General features: G+C 43.9%; 1 long non-coding RNA gene across 2 annotated transcripts in view; it reads right to left on the reverse strand.

The window, feature by feature from the left end:
* LOC122231227 overlaps positions 1 to 5,780 on the reverse strand; it is a 46,212-nt gene extending 40,432 nt beyond the window's left edge. For both annotated transcript variants that reach the window (XR_006208415.1, XR_006208414.1), the window contains exon 1: positions 5,490 to 5,780. This is a non-coding gene — a long non-coding RNA (uncharacterized LOC122231227). The remainder of the gene's footprint in view (positions 1 to 5,489) is intronic.
* Positions 5,781 to 6,000: the final 220 nt, after the last annotated feature.

Below are 6,000 nucleotides of genomic sequence, written 5' to 3' on the forward strand. Positions count from 1 at the left end.
CCAAGTTCACTCAGCTTGTAAGGCAGAGCCAGGCCTATCTGACACCAAAGTCTATGCCCTTTCTTTCTGTCCACTCACCACACATGGAGGCACCATGCACTGCAGTCAAAAGTATAGGCTCTAGGAGTTAGAAAAACAGACTGCCATTTGAATTCCAGCTCTGCTGGTTTCCAACTAGGTGATCTTGGGCAAGCCACTTTGTCCCTCTGAACTTTAGTTTATGAATCTATAAATGGGGATAATAATAGGACCGGCCTCCAAGTTAATTTTGAAGATTAAGTGCTATAGGACATGAAAACTCTAAATAAGTACTTAATGCACATCATTATTATTACTCTCATCAGCCATTGAAAGGGCAAAGACTAATTCACCAAAAAAACAGAAGTCTAAGCTGGCAAAGAAGAGATACACTACTTTGGGCTTCAGGTCATCTGGAGACCCCCTGCTAACACATTCCTGATAATACTGTCAAGAGGTGGCTTTTTGGTAGTTGAAGATTTCACCAGAGTGTATGTTTCATTGTCCTTAAATCCATAAAAACTGGCCAGAAAATCCCTGAGTATCCTTGACACTTTAAGAACGCTGGGTAGATCAACAATAGTTTCGGAGGCTTCAGGTCTAATATGACAGAGAAGCCCACCCAGGCCAGCAGTGGGGAGGTTTCTATCCTGAAGGTCAAAGGTGGGCTTTAATGCTGCAACCTGTCAGGGGCTACTGAGAGCCCCATGCACCTAACATGTGCTTGACACAAGCTTGCATCTAGAAACAAGGAGACAGAGACAAGATCAATGGTCAGGAATACACAGGGGTAGGTTCAAAGACTTCTGCTGCTGTTGCAGGAAATAAACTGGCTTCCATTGTCTTTCACCTGAGTTGCTCTGTTGAGACTCTTCTGAGTCACATTTTATGTTTTAATTCTATATTTGTCTTAGGGAGTAAATACCAATGACCCACCACTTGAGTCCTTTGTAATAAATACCATTTTATTGTAAATGGCAGATCCCTTGCTCAAAGCACAGGTGAGAACCAAAATACAAGGCAGAATCCCCTCTGGAGCAGGGGCGGGGGGAAGGGGGGGGCTTGGCCCCAGCCAGAAACCCAATGACCATCCAGGGTCTTGTAAAAGCAAACACTAACATAAGCACTTATCATATTCCTGGCACTATTTGAAGTGCTCTGCATATATTAACTCATTTAATCCTCACAGCAACCCTATGAAGTTGGAAATATTATCATCTTCATTCTATATATGGGGAAACTGAGGCACAGAGAGGCTAATACCTAGCCCAAGATCAAACAGCTAGTAATCTGCTGAACCACAATTTGAATTTCTGTTCTTTACTTAGGAGCTATATTCAGGCCTCTCCTGTGCAGGAGCATGGACATATAGGACTGAGACCTCAGAGCCCCTAAAGAAATGTGAAGCAGCACTTGGGGGTGGGAGTGTGCAAGACAATGAGTATGGGCATTACATTAGGAACTGAGTGCTAGAATCTTCTCTTTTCTTTTCATGTTCTTTTTTAGTAATGGTGGGGGTGGTGTTGGTTGGTTGGTTGGTTGGTTGGTTGGTTGGTTGGTTATCGATTGCTAGTTGTACCTCTCTAAAAGGGTATTTGTTCCTAGAAGCAAGTCTAAGTATGGAGCTTGGAGTGATTTTTTTTAGCCAGCTGATAAGCTAGCAAGTATCCCATAGACCCAAGGTCAGTGACAGCAGTAGCAGGACAAGTCCATTGCTGCATCTGGGGTGTGTCGGGTCTCAGAAACTATGAGAGTCCATATGGTCCTGTCAGAGGCCAGAGGCTATGTCCAGCAAAAGGTGACCACCACTAAGCTCCAATTAGAGCAAGAGCCTCAGTGGCAAATGCTCCCCTCAACGTAGCCATAGTGACCCCAGGACTCAGACTGATGAAACGTTTACAGGGAAGGATTTGGAAAGAAGGTGGATGGAAGAGCAGACAAGGGAAAGAGAAGTAAAAGAAATGGTGATTCTAGGTGTGTCTGGATCAGGAGCATTCCTGGTGGAGACCCCAGACAATTCTGACATCTCCAGGGCTGTGTTCTTGGCTCGGTCCATCTAGAATCCTGTCTGCAAGAGTTGACTCTTGGCCACCCAGAGGTCCAAGTTCAATTCTAAGACCATCTGGGACACCTATGGAAAGTTGCCTATGAAAAGCGTCACCTAGACCTATGAAAATTATGTTAACTATAGCTATAGCCTAAGGCATCTATCTCCCATTTTTTGGTGACGGTGACCTTACTCCTACCACCTAAGAAACCAAGCTTGCTCAAGCTCTCTTAGCTTTCAGCTCACAAAAGGAAGAAGTGAAGGGCTTTTTGTTTTTCCCAGGTGGAGCCTACATTAGGCTTTTCAACAGGACCATTTCTAGGTACGCCACTGAGTCATAGAAATGCAGGGAAGGAGAGCCTTTTCTCCCCACACAGATATAAAAGTGCCAGTGCTAGCAGAGGTACAGAGCAGCAGAGAACCAAGAAAGGAGAAATCAGGCTTTGTACTGGGCCAAGTGAGTATTGCCTGGTCAGATCTCACACTGACAGTAAACAGCCAACCAGTTGTGCTGGTGCATTCTAGCCCCAGCCTAGAGGAAGGAGCCTCCATAGTCAGTTTCCAGCATTATTTTCTGGTTGTTCTGTGCATGCATTCTATCTTCCCCTACCACCCCCAACAAGTCCTTGAGCTACTAAAGAACCTTGTCATAGGAGATGATATTTTAAACATTTATCTCAAAAAGTAACAATTAGTCACATTGACTGATGGCTTGGCTAATGAACTGGGAGAACTAGCTGGAGGTTGTTAGTGAACTATGTGACTCATCATCTCCACTTATCAGCTACCCACTCTCCCCCCACCAATTGAAACAGAAGAGTCTCCAAGGAAGGAAGACAAGAATTAGTACCAGCTCAGAGCTTCTAAGCACTGAGCCAGGCCCGCTGCCCACATCATCTTGCTTACTTCTATACGACCCCCTTGAGATGGAGCTGTTGCATTTAGAAGGGGAAAAGCATGTATGGAGCTCTGATGTTCCTGGAGAGGTCTTCTTAGGGGAGACGTGGGTCACGTTGGTGAATTCACCTTGTCACAAGCCCTGGCATCCTTAGCCTTGCAGGCTCAGAAAACTCACAAACAAAGAGCAGACCCATTTGTTGGGGACAGATTCACGGGAACCAAGCTCAAGACCGCATGTTAACATGGCCATGACAATGAGAAGTGCATCCATCCCATGGAACAGAATAGTGCATTGTCTATGAATATTGGAAGCCAAGTTATTCACAAATGGCCATGTGGTGAACATAGAATCAGCAGAGAGGTGGCTGATGGGAGAGTCCAGAGTAGTGCTCTGGACTGTAATTACGGTTCATCTACTGAGCCTCATCTCAGGAGTCACTCTGCAGGAATCCTCCCTGTCCCCATCCTCCATCCCCAATACCAAAGCCAGGCCAACACACCCTCTCTATGATCCCAGAATGCATAGTCCTCCCACGGCACTGGCCACACTATTCAACAATCCTCACTAACCACACTAATAGTCTGCACTGCTGCCTATCACACTTCTTTGAGGCCAGGAGGGTGCCTCATTCCTATGATGTCCCTTTCACCTGCCATGTAGACAGTGCTTTGCTACTAGAGACATTAAAAAATGCAAATCTAAATCTTTGAGCCAGGACTTCCTCCTAACTGGGCAGTGCCTGAGGGTCTGCCAACTTTGGGTATGCTGACCTTACCCTTCTGTTTGTTCTCCAAAGAGTATATATACTGCTGTGAGTTTGTTTCCTACTAGCAAAATTATGATCACACACCACACTCACCTTCCTAAGACTAGACCCAGTCTTCTCGACTGAGGTTTGTATATCACCTGCTACACATCAGACCCACAGCATGTCCTGGGTCCCTCCACTTGTAACCTGTACTGTACATGCAGAGTTTTGGATTTAGTTCTCAGAGGGCAACCAAAATATCTAATGATAAGGGAGTGGTTAAATAAACCATACCTCCTTACAATGCCCTACTGTGCATCCAACACAATGATGTTTTAATGAAGCAGAGGAATGCTTATTCTATGATATTATGGGGAAAGGAGGTACATCATATGTACATCATGTAATTTTATCTGTGTGAATAAAGGCATAAAGTGCTAGAAAGATTTATTTAACTGCTAAAAGTAGCTACTTCTACATGGGAGGGTAACAGTTGATTCCAACCCCCTTTCTCGTTAAGCCTTTCTGTGCTTCCCAATCTATAGTAAGTATGATGTTACTTTTATAGTTAAGTAAAACAATAAACTTTACTGAAAAATTCATGACTAGAACATTTACCATTTCTCTAAAAAATATATTTGTATTTAATTATGTATCTTCTAATGATTTTTTTTTGGTAAGTAACAGAGAAACTGGATTATAAAAAAGTCTCCTCCTTCCCATATCCCAGGCAGAAGAGGTATCCCAGTGTGTCTACAACTGGGATCTAGAACTGGTGTCAACCCTGTCCAGGCTTGTCTCCCTTCCCCATCCCCCTTTCACCCAGATGCTTTCCTGGGGCACCCCTGTCAGCATGGGGAATAAACTGTCCAAGGTCATGTGTAAAGATGGAAAAATACATATGATGCTTCCATTAAAGGACTAGGTAGTTACCGACATGACTTCAAATTCTTTCCAATAATTATGTGATGCTTCAACCAAATCTCTCCTATGTAGCATTTAAAAAAATTTTGGCCTTGGGGCGCCTGGGTGGCTCAGTCGGTTAAGCGTCCGACTTCGGCTCAGGTCATGATCTCGCGGTCCGTGAGTTCGAGCCCCGCGTCAGGCTCTGGGCAGATGGCTCAGAGCCTGGAGCCTGTTTCCGATTCTGTGTCTCCCTCTCTCTCTGCCATTCCCCCGTTCATGCTCTGTCTCTCTCTGTCTCAAAAATAAATAAACGTTAAAAAAAAATTTTTTTGGCCTCATTTTACTGACATAAGATTCACATAACATAAAATTAACCATTTGATAATGAACAATTTAGTGGCATTCAGTACAGTGTTGTGTGACCACCATCTATGTCTAGTTCCAAAATTTTTTCACCACCCCAACAGAAAACCTCATGCAGTAAAATAGTTCTTCACATTCTCCTCTCTCCCCAACCCCTGGCAACCACCAATCTGTGCCTGTGTGTATGGATTTATTATTCTGAACATTTCATATAAATGGAATCATACAATAGGTGGCATTTTGAGTCTGGCTTCTTATACTTAGCTTAATCTTTTCAAGGTTCATCCATGTTATAGCATGTATATTTCATTCTTTTTGTGGCCAAAACATATTCCATTGTATGGATCTACCACATTTTGTTTATCCACTCATCCAATGATGGACATTTGGGCTATTTCCACCTTTTGGCTATTGTGAGTAGGGCTGCTATGAACATATGTGCACATGTACTTGGCTTCTATGTAGTATTAATGACCTTATATTTTAGGGTAAATATCTGTTCTCACCATCTCAAGGCTTCCATCTGGGGACTGCCACATTCAGGAGCCAACCTCTCTGTGCTCCAAACCAGGACAAAGTTCCAGCAAGTCAGAAAGATTGAAAATGTTGTCGATTCAAAAACAGCTAGCCGTGACAGGCCTTGGAGGTGGATTCCAGGAGCAAATTAGTGGGAGAAAAAGAGGATGTGGCAAAGAAGGAGTAATTACTACTACAAATCTCTGGGAGTGTCATTTAGTTAAGCAAAATGGTGGCAATTGAATTGGCCACATCCAACTTCTCATTCATTATTAATGTCTGAGAGTAGGTTTCATTGTGCTAATACCTCATGGTGCAGCTCTGGCTGGACCCCTAGACATATTTAGGGAAAGAGTGCCACACATCTCAGCTGACCACTGGCTTCCAGATGCGCTAGGTCTCGTCAACTGGCTTCACCAAACCCCCAGAGAATGGCTTTGTCCTAGCAAACAGGGTGAACAAGACATCATCCCAAATATGGTGACCCATCCCAACTTGTGT

This window comes from Panthera tigris, chromosome D1, assembly GCF_018350195.1.
Source record: "Panthera tigris isolate Pti1 chromosome D1, P.tigris_Pti1_mat1.1, whole genome shotgun sequence".
In the NCBI taxonomy this organism is placed as follows: Eukaryota; Metazoa; Chordata; class Mammalia; order Carnivora; family Felidae; genus Panthera; species Panthera tigris.